The sequence below is a fragment of the Rhodnius prolixus genome, unplaced genomic scaffold (genome assembly GCF_049639745.1).
Source record: "Rhodnius prolixus isolate KJV_2025 unplaced genomic scaffold, Rpr scaffold_10, whole genome shotgun sequence".
NCBI classification, from domain to species: domain Eukaryota; kingdom Metazoa; phylum Arthropoda; class Insecta; order Hemiptera; family Reduviidae; genus Rhodnius; species Rhodnius prolixus.
This window is the reverse complement of record NW_027411615.1, coordinates 15279712-15296837: the sequence shown is the minus strand read 5'-3', so window position 1 is coordinate 15296837 and position 17126 is coordinate 15279712. Positions and strand designations below refer to the sequence as shown.

The 17126-nt window shown below is 35.3% G+C and overlaps 1 protein-coding gene across 6 annotated transcripts in view; it reads right to left on the bottom strand.

The window, feature by feature from the left end:
• Positions 1 to 17126, bottom strand: part of LOC141457137 (rap guanine nucleotide exchange factor 2-like) — a 519728-nt gene that overhangs the window by 297513 nt on the left and 205089 nt on the right. For 2 of the 6 annotated variants that reach the window (XM_074133696.1, XM_074133697.1), the window contains exon 1: positions 16397 to 16937. The exons of the other annotated variants lie outside the window; for them this stretch is intronic. The gene's annotated coding sequence lies outside the window, so the exon portion shown is untranslated. Of the gene's footprint in view, positions 1 to 16396; positions 16938 to 17126 lie in introns of those variants that run through there. 6 annotated transcript variants of the gene reach the window in all.

The following is a 17126-nucleotide window of genomic DNA, read 5'->3' as shown; positions in this document are numbered from 1 at the left end:
ACGTTCATAAGCAGCAGACAGGACAGAAGGCACACTAATCTTGCATCTAGCAATGTAAAAAAATATAATTGTCAATGACATGAACCCAGAAGATGAATAACACACTTTTTTTTAGGAGCGGGCCTAAAAACTAAACAGAAAAATTTTGACAGGCCATAATAATTTTTTTTATTTAAAAAATACAGTAAGTGAGTAAGCCGCCATTTTTATATCAAAATTAAACTAATACGATGTAAGAAGCTGCGAGTGTTTTGATAAATAGTTCGTCATAATCTGGTCCAAATTGGGGGCGTAGTTATTCTTAAGAGTGAACTGAGGTGTTCATTCGTCAATCTATTTCTGACAGAGCATTTTCTAAGTTTCATTATTGGAAAAAGCTGCTCACAAATGTATGAAGTGTAATTGTAATTTTTAAAGCCTTGGGCACACGGAAAGCGGTCTGTAGCGGCGGGGCAGCGATCCAGCGGTCGACGCGGCTGTCTGCGATATGGGGACGTCACACAGGATCTTTATTTAAGTGGTCCAGTTTTGGTAGAGTTAGTGCGTTTTCTTGTTCTTTGTTTGAATTTATATGTATTGAGTATGAGCTTGGACGAAGAACAACTCCTTCTGCTAATAGCTTTGCAAAGCAAAAAGAAGAAAAGACAAAGTTGAGTGCATAAGAAGAGTGAACAATTAGGGGAATACCACCGCTCATGTATCGAACTGGAGTCACATGAAGATAGGTTTTTTTAAAACATTTTTATAATGTCCGTGTGAATTGCCAAACAAAACTCTGTATTTGCGCACATTTTCTATAACATTTTCAATTTCTTCACTCATTTTTGATCAAAGGTAGCAAGGCGGTCACGTTGAAATCTGTAATTTTGTACTACCAGATCGTTTGTCGTCGCGACAAAGACTAGCTCGCGACGGTAGACCGCGTTCTGTTTGACAGAGATGATGCAACATTGTGTAATACAACTAGACCGCCTGACCGCCTCGGTCGAAGATCGTTGCCCTCCGCGACAGACAGCTTTCTGTGTGTCCAAGGCATAAGTATTGTTCACCGTTTTTGGTGACTGAATCATTGATCCAAAGAGAAGAAAGTTTTATTGCTGATTTCAACCATTATTTTGTATGTTTTTGCCAAGATTTCGATCTATGCGAACTGTAGCACAGATGGCACACCAATCTTACATAGAACAATGCAAAGAAAATATTATAATTGTCAATAGCATAAGTCCCGAAGATGACCTAGGTCGGAAGCTAAGCAAAAAATAAAAAATAATGACAGAAAATCTACTTATATTACCAATCAGGAGTCGAAATGTCTCTTTATGATTCAATTAAACTAATCGCTGAAAGAAATAAAATAAACATTCATGAAAATCGGTTCGCGCGTTCAGGCGCTACGTTGTTTACAAAAAAAGGTAACAAGAGCAAGAACATTTTTTGAAAAAGCCGTTTTTGTTCATTTTTAGCAACTTTTTTCTCAAAATCTATTAGATCTGGGTTGTTGGAAGAAAATTGCAGTTATAATGGAGAATTTGCCCTATATTACAAAGAAAATTTGGGAATTTTATCTTTTATAGGAAAAGAGAAAAAAATTGTCAAAGTTGGGTGTTTTTGACCGTTACGCTTTTTCGTGCAGTTTTTGACGATAAACCCTTATCCAACTGTCCTACCGGACAGTTTTAATACAAATCTACGTTAACTAAGTTATTAAAATTAGTTTCTCAAACGATTTTTAATAGCCTACTGTAAAGTATAAATGGCACAAACTAGGAAACTAGAGTTGTAACTAGTCTACACAGCCGGAGAGTTAATTGGTGACAATTGGCATGTAATGAGTGTAATTTCTATGAAGGGTGACGTGTCAACCTGACATTGTCTTTAAAAACAAAAAAAGTTCCACAATCAGAAACCTACTTTAACAAACTGGTAGCTTGAAGTGAAATCTACACTGGGAATAAGTGCTAATAACGCTACAGTTAAGTAAGGATACAAACCAGGGCATAGAAGTTCAAAGCCGGAACGATGTGCGTTATCAAGAGTATATAGTTACTGGACGCGTTTAGCATATATCTACTGAATTCTTATAATTAAAAAATATCAGAATGCGTTACGCTTTTTTCTTTTTTAGTTACTTCTAAAAGTTTAATTAAAAAGAAAAACAGTGTGAACACCTATAAGACTTTGTCTTAAGTATTATAGTTATTTCTTTTAAAAGTTGATCGAAAAAAGTAGTTCACTTTAATATTATAAATGTTCACTTAAAAAAATTCTAAACACAAATTCGAAATATAAAAAATAAAATATTCTCCCACCGACAAAAAACAGCTAACAAAATAAAATAATAAAATAAAAGGGATCAACAGAGAATTGTATAAACCCGATCGCAGTAAGGAAGTTGCACAGGTACTCTCACAGGCATAAAAAACACAATCTTGAGTTCCGGATGTTGGTTTGTTCGCCGCACTATTCTATAGCATTAGATGGGGAGAGAGAGAACAACCATCGTGTATTCATGTTGAAACAGGACGACTAGCTAGGCCCAAACAACTCAAGACCCACCGCAAAAAAAGTAACCACGATCTTAGGAGTACTTGCGATGGGTGAGCAAACTCAGGTAACAACTCAAATAACATCCAACATGGTTCTTTTGAATTTCCGAGTTTGGACTCCATATCTGAAAGCTACTGTTCCAAAACAAGACTCAGTGCGACCGATAGGGCTGTCGCATTTAGCGGGAACCCAGGAAATGGAAGACTAATTTTTTTTAATTGATGAACTAATTTCCAGGAGATATTGATACCCCTGAGGCAACGGATCAAATCAGTAGATAATAACTAGTAGGTTCATCAGGCGTGCGATCAGTCACGCTGCTATTGATATAATAGCGAAGTACTGAACTACGGGCGCAAGCGCCAGGTTCCAAGCCCAATTGCTTGCGATTGAGGTAGGACTCGTAGTGGCCGTTAGTTAAACAATAGCTCCGCTGTCCCCGGACATGAACTGGGCGGAAGGGTGCACCGCAATATAAGTGAGTACCAGACATCGCTTGACGATGGAAGTGCCCTTCGCTAGAAGGTGCGGCTGACCAGAGACAAATTAGAGATCTGGGAGTGAGGCCTTTGGCTCCACGCGCTGGTTGAGTGTGATCTCAACCCGCCTCTTGGGCACTTCTGCCACGAAGAGACCTAGCACATCAGTCTCTCTCCGTGGTGGTGACATCCTTCTCTTGTAAAACGACCCTGTGCTTGCATAGGGGGTCTGGTAAATCCCAAAGGAAAGGAACGGACCTTAAAGAACACCTAATACTAGACAGGAACGGGTAAGAAGGGAAGAATGTCCGGTAGGACAGTTGCATAAGGGTTGATCTTCAAATAGTGCACGAAAAAGCGTAACGTTAAAAAACACCCAACTTTGACAATTTCTATACAAAATAAAATTCCCCAATTTGTTTTTTTTTAAATATAGGGCAAATCCTCTTTTATATCTATAATTTTTTGCAACAACGTAGATTAAATGGATTTCGAGAAAAAAAGTTGCCAAAAATGAGCAAAAATAGCATTTTCAAAAATGTTGTTACCCCTTTTTTTATAAACAACGTAGCGGCTAATAATTTCACGACTATAACACCAAATCCTCAGCAGAAGTTACGTTATTGCCTATTATTGTATGGCACAATGAAGTCAGACTGTTAGAATGTTACTGCTTTTATTAGTGTGGGAAGCCAAACTTCGTAAAAACTTCTTGACGCTCCGTTTTATGTTTCTTAACCAGCCATCATGATCTCAAAATACCTGGCGATAACACGTTTTCTCAAATTTCATTCCTTCCAGAGGTTCAACCAACAGCAGCGGTGCCATCACTTCTTTTGAAGAAATTAGTCCTATCCCCAGATTTCAGAAACCCAAGCAAACTCGAAGAAAGAAACAAACTGCTGAAGTCCTTACGACGGTGGAGAAACGGAAGATACTGAGAAGAAAGGCTGCTCTGCCGACAAAAAAAGGGGGAAAAGTACAGCAGATAAAGAAAAGGAAGGACAGTTCATCTTCAGCATCCTCCGCTCCCGATAATTTGGTTAATGACCAGTGGTGAGAGTGACATTGAAGAGGAGGACGATGATTTTTGTATTGAGTGTAAAGGATATTTTTATGATAGGAAGGGCACAAAATGCGATTGGCTTCAATGCATAACATGCAAGAAATGGCTACATGAAATTTGCAGAAAAGACAATTTGCATTGCAAAAAAATGTTAAAAATGAAACAAAAAATGTCTTTTGTTCGGTGTTCCTTCCCCTCAGAGTTTAATGAGAATATGTTCACAGCAATGGAGTGACACCACTGGGTGATTTCTTCACTCAAATAATCATGATATTATGTTATCATGTACCACATCAGCTTGTTGCAATAATGGCTGCACCAGTAAATTTCAATAAAAGATTAAAAAAATAAAAGAAATAATAAAAAAAGAAAAAATTTGAATTACAGAATTTAATTGGAAAAAAAAACTATATCAATTTAAGTGAACGTCTACTTCCTGTTTGTATGGAGAAAAAGCAGATTTTCCCACGCTAATCGATCTCTTATACTCCAAGCTGTTGCACAATCTTTACTTTTATATGTGCATTTATTTCATACTTTCTCCTTTTACAGGATAACTGCTATCGCTTCGAGTATACCAAATTGCCTTTTCTCCGGATATGCATGTTCCGAGAGTCTGTAATCTAATTTCTAGAAGAGTAGTGTCTCACCCATTTCCTTCGACTTCTAAACCAGGTCGACAACAGAATAGCCAATTAAGATAGTCTTACTTCTCTCATTACATCAAGCATTACATTTCGCTTAGTCATTTTTTTAAAGTCACCATTATTTTTTTAACTAATAAAACATCCACTAATGGTAAAATTCTTCAATTATACTAAGAACAATAAATAGCAACCCAGATTTAAACTTTAAAAATTAAATTAGAGCTAAAAAAAAAGCTTATCAAAGTTCTTATTCCGGACAGAGAGGTTTCTAATCGCCAGTGTCAGGTTTTTTTTTGGTTTTTTTTTGTGATACACTATTCCCAAGACGAAGGAGTATGAGCTAGGATATTTAGGGCTAAAACGAGGTTTAGTATCTTGAAAGGCTGGCTGAACTATGTCAGGTGGAGCTAGTTGCAGTTTCAGCTGCTGAGATCAAAACAAGAGGGAATCATTATCTCCAAGAATCGGTAACATCCTGGAAAGCAGGATGCGACATTCAGGCTATTAAGTCCTACAGGAGTCAGTATATGGTTAGTATGAGGAAGATAAGGAAACTGTCGACCACTGGTAACAAAAATTAGGTTTTAATTTGAATTACTTTATACACACTAACCTATAAAAAACTATTTTTTGGGACTCTAAATACTCTAAATTATGCTAAACAAAAAAATCAGAATTTTTACATAATAAGAACTGCATAGCTTATTATCGTCTGCAAAAGTTAACTATTAACCTGTTAAGTGAGTTTGACGTGTATACAAGTACTTTATACGGAGGGAAGTGGAGGGAGCCAGCCAAATGATAAGTGGTTGGTACATGATTGGTCTCTGCATTAGAGATTAGGGAATTACGCACACAAATAGAAGCTCTCAACCCTTGTGCAATGCCGTTTTTACCTTAGATAGAGGTTCAGACCTCAGTACGAGCATGATTTCAGTTTGCACAGAATTCAAAGCTCTATTCTATTCCTTGTAAAAGCTCTTAGCGTCCCTAGTTAACTAGAGTAATGCATACGTGAAGCGGTGCAAGATTTTGAAAGAGCACAGAATGCTCTGTAATCTCAAGCCCCCAGAGATTGCAGAAAAAGTCGCTTGCAGTGACTATTTCGACGTTGTAAACTTTTGGTTGTTTTGCCCTGCGTTCGACGTGTATACCACGTCATTGTCTGATTTTAATTCCGCACACTGTCGGGGGTTTTTTAAATTTAAATTCCACGCTTAATTTGGTTGGAAAAATTGAAAATGTAACGCATTGAGGATAAATAAATACTTCAATTTTAGATTTTAATTACATATTTGCAGCAAACAGAATATTTAATCTTTTATCGAAACAAAATAAATGGATAAAACTAAATGATAATAAAAATATTTAAGCTTTAAGCTTGCCTTTTTAATCTCACACTTTCAATTCCACGATGTATTAAAACTGTCCGGTAAGGCCAGTTGTATGAGGAATGTTCAGTTAAAAAAGTGCACGAAAAAGTGTAACGTTGAAAAACACCCAACTTTTCTTTAAATATTTAGGGCAAATCCTCCTTTATAACTGTATTTTTTTGCAACAACCCAGATTTAATAGATTTTGGGGGAAAAAAATTGCCAAAAATTGGTTAAAAAGGCATTTTCAGAAAATGTTCTTGTAAAGTAAGTAAAAAAAACTTGAATTAGTAAGCACGCAAAGCAAAAGTGAAAAAATCAATCACTACTAATAAAAAGTTGAACTCTCTTCTCTAAATTTAGGCATTAATTAGTGACTGAAGAAATAAGATCTATTATCTCAAGGTCTAATCAGACCTGTAGATAAAGTATCAGCGAAGGAAAGTAGAGGAACTGTAATCCAAGAGTATTCTGTAATTAAATTTCACCAAGAACAGCTAGAAATTAGAACTTACAAGTAGCCAGGAAACAAAAGGAAGCAGGGCAAAAGAGGAAGTTTAAAGCCAGGCTGGGCTTAATGAATATCTAGTAGGCGGGGTTTTATAGTGGCACACAATAAGCTTTGGTTAGCTACTAACTGCAGCTAACTATAAATGGGTGACTTCCGCTTCTAGGCCAAGACTGGAACTAACTACATTTGTAGAACATGTACGCTGCTGGAATCTCTCATTGCTTGTCGCTAATTTAAGTTAATGAGAGTGGGAGAACTTTACTCTTTATGGCTGAACACTTCTGGAGGCAATCCCTTCCAATGAGCCGAAGGAAATTGGTCAACTAACTCTTTATTTAACTGTTAACTATTCTTCGTTATGATTATATTAATGTGAAGGCGACCCAAACGACTTAAATTTTATTGCCACGTTTAGTCTCCAGCAGGACACTTGTTACCCTGTCTTTTTCACCTTGGGTTCATCACAGACAAACGACTCACGTGGAACCCACGAACTGGACTTAAAAGACAAACAAACTGCGAAACTGCTCTACAGACTACTTGGACGACGCTCCGAATTGCCCTTAGAACTCAAATGTTTAATATACAACACTATTCTCAAATCTATGTGGACTAATGGACTGTGAGGTTTCAACCAAACCTAAGAAACTACTGCCGACAGACCTTCTTCACAACGAACTAACGACCTCAACATCCCATTCGTATAACAATAACGCCAAGACAAAATACTGCAAGTTCCATTCTGCTCTTTTCAATTGCACTGATTCTTTCGCACAGTCTCTAGCATCCTCTGACAATCCGCCTCAATCCGACTGAATCGTTAATGGCCCCTACACATCCTTCAGTACTAAAGATCAAGTCATCATTGATATCCTGCAGAAAGTTCTACCGCTGAGTAATTTCTCCTCCTTCTCTTCACGTACCATCAACACAGATCGTCAATTACTAAATAAATTTATTAAAAAAAATTATTGAATCCTACGATTTGCTTCAAAATTTAGATCATTTCACTATATTATACGTGTTTACTCTTAAAGAGTATTATTTAAAAACAAAAACTAAACAAAAATGTAAAATCGATTCAAACAAAATATCTGGTTATCAGAGTGTGTCTATAAGCTTATCGGATCCCATTGCGGCATCCAGTTATCAAATTCGAACTTGCTGCAACAGTGGCAATGGCAATTACTGTCCAAATGATCCGACTGTGCGATAGCGGTCTGAACGAGAAGTCTAATAAGGGGTAAAATAAGCTTTTCTTAAGGTGTGAGAAAAATTGGATCTTTCCCGCAACTTTGTACAGAAATAATATTTGGATTTTAATATTATTTATTTTAGGCGCCACGGTAGCCGAGCGGGTTAAGAGGCGAGACTTACAAAGCTAATATGCATTGTGGTACTGGGTTCGATTCCTGGTCTTGGCCTTGGATTTTATTTAATGGTTAAATGAGAAATAGTAAAGTACGTTTGCTATTCGCCTCCGTCCACGACACCTAGTAAATGGTAGTTGGACGTTAAGCCCCGCCTGAAAAAATAGGCGATTACTTTACTTTACTATTATTTATTTTTTAGATAAATGTACATTTAGTATTATAAATCTAATTCTAATATATCAAAAATGAATACAAAAAACTTTTTCTATGTCGGATATGGATCGCAACAAGGCGGTAGCTTTAGAACTTTTATTAAAAATGTCAATATCATTGGTAAACAGAATTTTTCTTATTTCAAAGTCGGAACGATTCAAAGCAGGGCCGCGCTATAATTTTTGCATTAAGTTTAGGCATTACTTTCTAAGCTGTTTTTTTTTTCTTTTGATAGTTCTGTTAGAATTTCGTGAGATTAAAGTTAAAAGACCAATTTTGCAGAGAAGCGGGTGAACCGAAGCGCGTTTCTTTGTGAATAAAATTTTTGGTTGGATGAATTGTGGTAAGGAGGAAGTCGCTTTCTGTTTGTTTTTTTTATCAATCAATACAACTGAGATTTTTTCCTCCGGTGACGATCACCAATATCGTATGCTGTTTGATGTTAATCAATTAAATCAATGAAAAACTAGCACAATTACTTTTAGAAGTGCACAATGTTCTGTTGTTAATCACAATGTTCATCAACCTTTTTTTGAACCTACAGCGGGAAACTAGACATTTTTTGTTTTTTAATTTAGAATTCAGACGTCCCTGCGTGAATCACTGCCTAACAATACAAACAATACTTTACATTGACATCTCGCAACACTTTACACGTGTTGTTCATTCTAACCTTGTTATAACACTCTATAGAGAAGGTTGTAAAGGCAGGTTATTAAAATGGGGGGAATTCCGCCTATTGTGCCAAACAAGTTTATTCCTGTTTCTCTAAAAATATATGTATTTTTTTTTTCAAAAAATAATAACAATATTTTTGTTTTTCCATATTATTTACTTCTTTTAGATATTTTATGTTAGATTGAGAAAACTAGCCATCCAGTCTCCAATACAATTTAATTCTTGTTTTTTGATTAAAAGAAGGTAACGAACGTTTCGGATGCCTAGCCTACCTTCATCAGACTTTTTTTTAATCACAATACATTTTATATTATGCAAAATTTAGAATTTTAATAATTGGGAAATGTAAATCTGAAAGTTGGTAAAATTGTTTCTTATTTAAATTTATTTTTTAAATAATTATTTTACTTGCCCCGATGTTTACTTCTTACTCAACAACCCCATTTCTATTTCGAACGTAGTACGGCTACCTGGGTTTCTTCTTGGACAGAAGGCTCTCATGGAACCCACACACCCTAGACGCAGAAGCCAACAGCTAAACAAAAGGTACGGACAACTAAGACGCATGATCGGACCTAAATCTAAGCTTAAGAAATTCAACAAACTAATTCTCTGCAAGACTTTTACTTAAACCCATCTGGACTTACGGATCAGAGCTGTGCGGTTTAATTAAACCCTCAAATATCTCCCGTACCAATCCTTCCAAATCAAAAATCCTCTGCCCCCAATTATGTCACTAACCTCATCCTTCACAGAAACCTAAATATCCCTTTAGTCACTGAAATCGATCCATTCACGGATTCCTTAATATCTAAACAGAAGTCTATTCCTGTCATTCCCAATTCAACAGCTCAAACACTTCAACCTCATTAACCCACCCTGATAATCCACCACGAAGTCTAAAGGCACGACGTTGGCAACATAATCTCCTATCCTAGATAATTCCATTCACTATAATTCCCGCGAGTGTCAGCTATCGCTGATTTCTCCTCTTTCAGTATCCCTACGGTTGCGTTATGCATCGGCCCATGCCGGGTCGTTTTTTCGCATCCTGTATTGTAAGTTTACTCTGTTCACACTGTACCTGAAGTATATTTATTTTTCATACAGGTAGCAATAAACATATACATATACAGGGTTTTCAGCATAAGACTAACCGTTACTTCGGGAGGCGATTCTGGACAACATTTGCTACAAAAAATTCAATATAAACTATGGCTCGATTCGGCTCCGTTTTATAGATATTTTTAATTTTATGTTTTTTCAAGGCGTTACTACTTTTTAGCAAAAAGTTGTCTATATTTCTCAAACTATTAAAGCTACAGCAATTTCAATAAGCTCATTAGAAAGAAGGTTAAATTTCCTTTTAAATAAACTAATTTATATTCCAAAATAATAATATCAAGTATTTCACTTTGAGGCCCAAACATAAGAAATAGCAAGTTTCTAATTTTTTCCAAAAACTTTGACTTCATTTTTCTGAAAAATATTATAATGTTTAAAACGTACACTCCTCATGAAAAACATCTACATACAATCACCTTTCGAAAGGTATACCATGAATGGTGGTTATTTTAAAAATTGATGCAGAAATCTGTGATTAATTGCAAAAAAGTAGGCCTCAAAACAGCGTCAGCATTATGAAAGGAATTCATCTACCATAAGAATATAACTGATCAGAATCATCTAATCCAGTACCATTTTTTGCAAACGTGTAATTTAATAATTAATTTATTTAAGAACTATATTCAAAAATTTAAAATCAAAATAAAATAAAAAGAAGAAAATGGTGTACAATGGAGTACAACTTTTTTGAAATATCTGTACAGGAAAATTCTAAATAAGACTGGACCAATTCTTGCGCTATAGTTATTTTCATAATGTGAGCAATAATTCAAAGTAAACACTAAAAATGCCTAGTTCAAAAAAATAAATAAATTGAGCACATCAATACCGAAATATTTTTTTTGAAAGATAAATAAAAAGTAATATAATTAACAAAAAATAGAATCAAAATTCTCCTTACGAATGTTTTGCTTAATAATAAAAATTTTAATTGCATATTAGACAATTTATAGCAATCAAATAACAGGAAGTTATAAATTATTTTGAATTAAAATTGCGTCATGCAATTTAAAAATATGACCAGAATTATTGACCTTTGAAAGAAATAGTTGCAAACAAAAATGTAACGTATCTCATCGGAAGAAAACATATTTTAAAAAAGAGCAGAAATTAACGAAAATGGAAACTCGAGACAGGAAAAACCATGAAAATGAGGTTTTCACCGTATCTTATTTTTAATGTCATTTCCTCTTAATAACCAGATTTTTTTTTGTTAATTAAAGAATAAAAAAAGGTGAAGAAAATAATTTTTTAAAAATAATACAATGGTTTTATAAAGGAAAGACCTGTGACACGACAATGAGGCAGATTTCCGGTCTAGAGTCCGGTGCCAATGTCACGATCCGGAAACGGCAGGCCCCTAGTGTCTTTGTCAGTAAACAATAAACATGAGGTGTTAAAACTATTATTTAAAGATAAAAAAAACACCCTTAAAAAAGGGAATCAATCTCTGTAATTATAAATAATTATAAGTTCAGCTAAAATAAAATGAAAATAAAAAACATAAATTTAAAAAAGAACTACCCAATAATTTCTAAATTACTTCTAATTTTAAATGGTGATCGATTTCGCGAATGGGTCACGTTCAAGGAGGTCCCATTAATGGAGGATCAATGAATGTTTCATTGATGGCGGAGTGAATGGTTAAATCGGGAAATGGTTTTTTCTTTTCATTTTAAACAAGACTTTTCTCATGACTATTTTCAAGATTCTAGGCTATCAAATTTTCTTGAAAAAAAGGATTTACAAAATATTATACAGTTTTTCTACCCAAATTGATTCCCACCTAGAACTGTCTAAAAACTTATTTTGTCAAAGTGAAAAAATTCATAAAATCTTTGTATTGTTACCGGCCAGTTTATAAAAGCCTATCACTTTAATATAATGCCTAGTTATTTATTGAAAATTCAATTAGCCTGAAATGCCGGTAATAACGTATACTACGAATTAAATACAAGGCTGGTTAATTTTTATACCAATTATGCTAACCCTATGTGGCTTATAAGATACCTAGAAAGAAGAATGGCCAATTTGTTAAAATTTTTGGCAAGCTGTGTTTGAATTATCCGTAGACTTTCATCAAATCGGGGCCCTAGGACCACAGGTTTTTAGTACAATATTTTATATTTCTTCTGAAAGAAGAACGCAACTCTTCAATTAAGTTGAAGGTTGACTCGATAGCTCACATACGAGGGTCGTTTGAAAAGTCCGTGCAAAAATAAAAACTACTTAATATTTTGGGGTAAACCTTTTTTATTTTTCAACATAGTCTCCTTTTAGGCTTATACACTTCGTCCAACGCTGCTCTAGTTTGTTGATCCCTTCCGAATAATAGGATTTGTCCAAGTCTGAAAAATAGCCATTCGTTTCTGCAATCACCTCCTCGTTTGAATAAAATCTTTTTCCCGCCAGCCATTTCTTCATATTGGGGAACAAATAGTAGTCCGAGGGAGCCAAGTCTGGAGAATAGGGGGGATGTGAAACGAGTTGGAACCCTATTACCATTAATTTTGCGACCACAACTGCTGAGGTGTGAGCTGGGCGTTTTTCTTGCAGTTCGGTTTTCAAACGGTCCAATAATGATGAATAATATGCACCTGTAATAGTTTTACCCTTTTCCAGATAGTCGATGAGGATTATTCCTTGCGAATTCCAAAAGACAGTCGCCATAATCTTTCCGGCCGAAGCAACGGTCTTCGCCTTTTTTGGCGCAGATTCCCCCTTGGTAACCCATTGTTTAGATTGTTCTTTGGTCTCAGGAGTGTAGTGATGTATCCATGTTTCATCCACAGTGACGAAACGACGCTTAAAGTCCTGCGGATTCTTCTGGAACAGCTGCAAACCGTCCTTGCAACACTTCACACGATTTCGTTTTTGGTCAAGCGTGAGCAATCGCGGCACCCATCTTGCGGATAGCTTTGTCATGTCCAAATGTTGATGCAAAATATTATATACCCACCCGTTCATTCGAGATGCCCACAGCACTAGCAATCTCACGCACCTTCACTCTTCTGTCATCCATCACCATATCATGGATTTTATCAATGATTTCTGGAGTAGTAACCTCAACAGGGCGTCCAGAACGTTCAGCGTCACTTGTGCCCATATGGCCACTCCGAAAATTGAAACCCTTTATAAACTGTTCTAATCGAAGGTGCAGAGTCACCATAATGTTTATCAAGCTTCTCTTTAGTCTCCTGAGGCGTTTTGCCTTTCATAAAGTAGTGTTTAATCAACACACGAAATTCTTTTTCGTCCATTTTTTGAAAATCACTCGACTTCCTCCATTCAAACGAATGCCAAACACATAGAAATAGACCGATCTGGCTGAAACTTGGTGTGTGTTCTTCCAAGAGATGCTACTAACTAAACATAACCTCGATACGCGCCAGTAGTGCTATCTCTCTGACTTTGCACGAACTTTTCAAACGACCCTCGTAATTTCGAAAAAAAAAATACAATTATAGCGAAGACGGCCTTAATAATAATAATAATAGTGTGTATAAGGGAAGGCATTAGCTATGAGGTTAGCGTAATGGATTCCCATGCTGAGGTCCCGGGTTCGAATCCAGCTGCTAACCCTTAGATTTTCTCTTCCTAGGAGCTTCTTACAGCTCACTGTACGGAGATGGACAGTGTAGTCTGTAACGAGAGATCACTGTCCGGAGGCCGGCAGTGCACTGAAAAAAGCTCCGGGCGCCAATAACTTTAGATGTTGACGCGCCTTAAATAATAAGGTGTATATTTTTCATTTATAATAAACATAATAATGAAGAAAAATTACAATACAGAACACAAACGCAAGGACTTGGTCCATCAGCAGAGTGGCACCTGACCAAAAATTCCAACTTAAAGCAAAACAAAGAATAAAATAAAACAAAAAATAGATAAATTTTAATAAGAAGTAACTAATAATCAAATTCATCAACCATAATCTGCCTATATCTACCTGCGCATAAACCAAACATATTAAACTGTTACCTTACCATTCAAATACTTAAAACAGACGACCTAAAAAGATCTTACAAAGAAATGAGAACCTGAAGATTTACTGGAATAAAATGGGACTATCCTGACAAATCCAAATCAACAACCGACATTCTGCAGGACAATCAAATTTAACTAGAACAAATACACTAATGAAGATGTTTTGTTGCATTTGCATTCTGAGGCTAAGAAATAAGGAACTTTCTGCTTCAATTAAGGTTCCATGTCGATCATTTGCAAAGGCGGGAGTCCTTAGACCACTGACTAGTGTACCTGCTGGGAGATAAGTGTGATTGAAGTAGAAGGAGTCTTTTTTTTAGCACTTAACCAGTTAAGCGCGTTCGACGTGTATACTCGTTGTGAAAATATAAAATTGTCATTAAATATAAAAACTAGAAATTTTAATAGAATACAATAAGAATATTATTTGGTGGGATGTTTCCTTTATCTTACCAATAGAAGTGCGGTGGGGGCCAGCCAAATGATAAGTGGTTGGAACAGTTTGGTCTCCGCATTAGAGATTGGGGAATTAAGCACACAAATAGAAGCTCTCAACCCTTGTGCAATGCCGTTTTTTACCTTAGATAGTGGTTCAACATGATTTCGTTTTGCACAGAATTCAAAGCTCTTTTCTATTCCTTGTAAAAGCTCTTGCGTCCCTAGTTACGCAGTCAATGCATACGAGAAGCGGTGCAAGATTTTGAATGAGCACAGAATGCTCTGTAATATCAAGCCCCCAGAGATTGCAGAAAAAGTCGCTTGCAGTGACTATTACGACTTTTGGGTAAACTTTTGGTTGTTTTGCCCTCCAGCGTTCGACGTGTATACCAAGTCATTGTCTGATTTTAATTCCGCACACTGTGGGGAGGTTTTTAAAAACTAAATTCCACGCTTAACTGGTTAAAAGTGAAAAAAACACTATGCTTGAATTTTTGTTAACCTTTGTCGCCCACTTCCGGAGCCAGCATTCCCGGATGTAAAAAAAAAAAAAGAGCTTGGAGATAGCTAATAGCCATGATGGTATCTTTTTAACTTTTGGTCAAATTACAAAATTGATGTCTACACTATTAACTATTAAATAATCAATATCTCTCTCTCGAAAACAAAACAAAAAATGTATCAATTAAATCTGACAGTTTAGAGTCCACCTTACATGACAAATAACAAAATTTAGGTATAGTTTGCTCACTGATAAAGAGGAAATTTGGGGATGAACAAGGTGCACACAAAAAAATGAAGGAGACATTTTCGAAAAAAAAAAAAATTTAAAAAGAAATTCGGAAAATCTTAATTATTAATTTGATACTTCCGGCACATTTCTTAATTGCTCAAGAAGACGTAATTAATGTAGATTTGTGTTTGTAATCAGTATACACAGCTTATTGAAAATCGTAGGGAAAACTATTTTGAGAAAACTAAAAAAAAAAAATCTATTTAGAAAAGCTATACTTGCGGTAGACCATATTTGCGACACAAAGATTAAGCGCCTTCTTGTATAGAAACCTATACTGAATACCAAATTTTGAATTTTCTGCGATTTTTCGTTCTAGACTGGTGAAATAAATACATAAACACACATACAGACAATTTGTAAAATCCATTTTTTGTATTTAAATCAGAAGTACTCGCCACAAATATTTTTGGAGAACACTCAAATAAAAAGAAATTGCACGATTGATTACATTCTATTAGTTGGAAAAAGTAGAAGTAAATAAAAATAATTGTATAATACGATGGAACGGATTAGCTATGCTGTTAGCGTATTGGACTCCCATGCGAAGAACTCGGGTTCGAATCCAGCTGATGGCCCTTAGATTTTTATTCTATTCCTAACAGCTTCTTTGCAGCTCACGCACGGTCAAGTGATGGACAGTGTTGTCTGTAACGAGAGAACACTGTGCCGGCAGTGCACTGAAAAAAAAGCTACGGGTGCCAATAACCCCATAAGTTGACATGCTTCTCCCTCAAAAAATATGAATTTAATAAAACTTAACCCGGGACTGGCTTTAAAACTAAACAATACTTTCCGTTTTGGTTGGAATACCTAACGTCCGTATCCTTACAAAATCAACAAAAGCTAAAAGCAACAAAATTCAAATTTTTTGGAAACAAGAAAAACATTTAAAAAGGGTTAAGTTAAAAATTCTTTACAAAAGCGGGCTTAAAATTATTTTGATATGTACCAAAGGAGAAAGCTCCAAAACTGGTTCTTCAGCCTTGAAGACTCACCGACCTCACAGGCATCAGATTATTTTTTTTATTTATTAATTTTTTTTTTAGCCATTCCTTCAAATAGTTTTAATTCCATTCTTTAACATTTTAAGAACTATTTTATTTTTACATTCTTTCCTCTTGCAAAAAAAAAAATATTCAAAACCTTTATAACAAAATAGTTACCTCTCATCCTGTGCAGGTTCTGACAATGTAATTTCTGGATTATCCAGTTTTTCCAAAAATAGGGAATTAATTTATAATTTGGTGGATAGAAATATCACTAAAAACACAAGAGAAAAAAAAATAATAATGGATCTACTGTATAGAAATTTTGTAGAACAGAATTAGGGAGGAAAAACTTCACAAGATATGCACTGTAGAACACGTGAAACTTATATTTTCCTTTAAAAATTTCTCCAGGTTGAAAATTGCACACAAAAAAACAAGGAAAAGCCACTAAAGAAAGTAAAACCACTTAGCCTCGATGACACTAAAAACTTGAAGAAAACCAAAATAATTTTTTTTTTCACTATCAAAATTAATGAAAGTAAAATATTAAACAGATTTAGATAACAACAAAAACTTATTATTTTTTTGTAGTAAAAACACACAATAATTGATTAAAAATAAGAAGTAAACTGTTGATTTTTACAGAGAGATTATAAGACAACAAAAAAAACCCTCTCTACAGCTCAGTTCCGTACAACACTATACTCACGCGGCAAGTTGGAATGAACTTTGGGTAAAGAGTGGCAGACATGAACAGGCGTCGTTAATGTTCGGTTATATTCGAGATTTGTTCGTGACTGATTCTTTTTTACACTTGTTGGCTATTTCGCTATATTACTTTCGGAAAACATAAGGTCCTACATTATACTACCAATAAAAAAAAAATAGGGATTTCTGTGGAGGG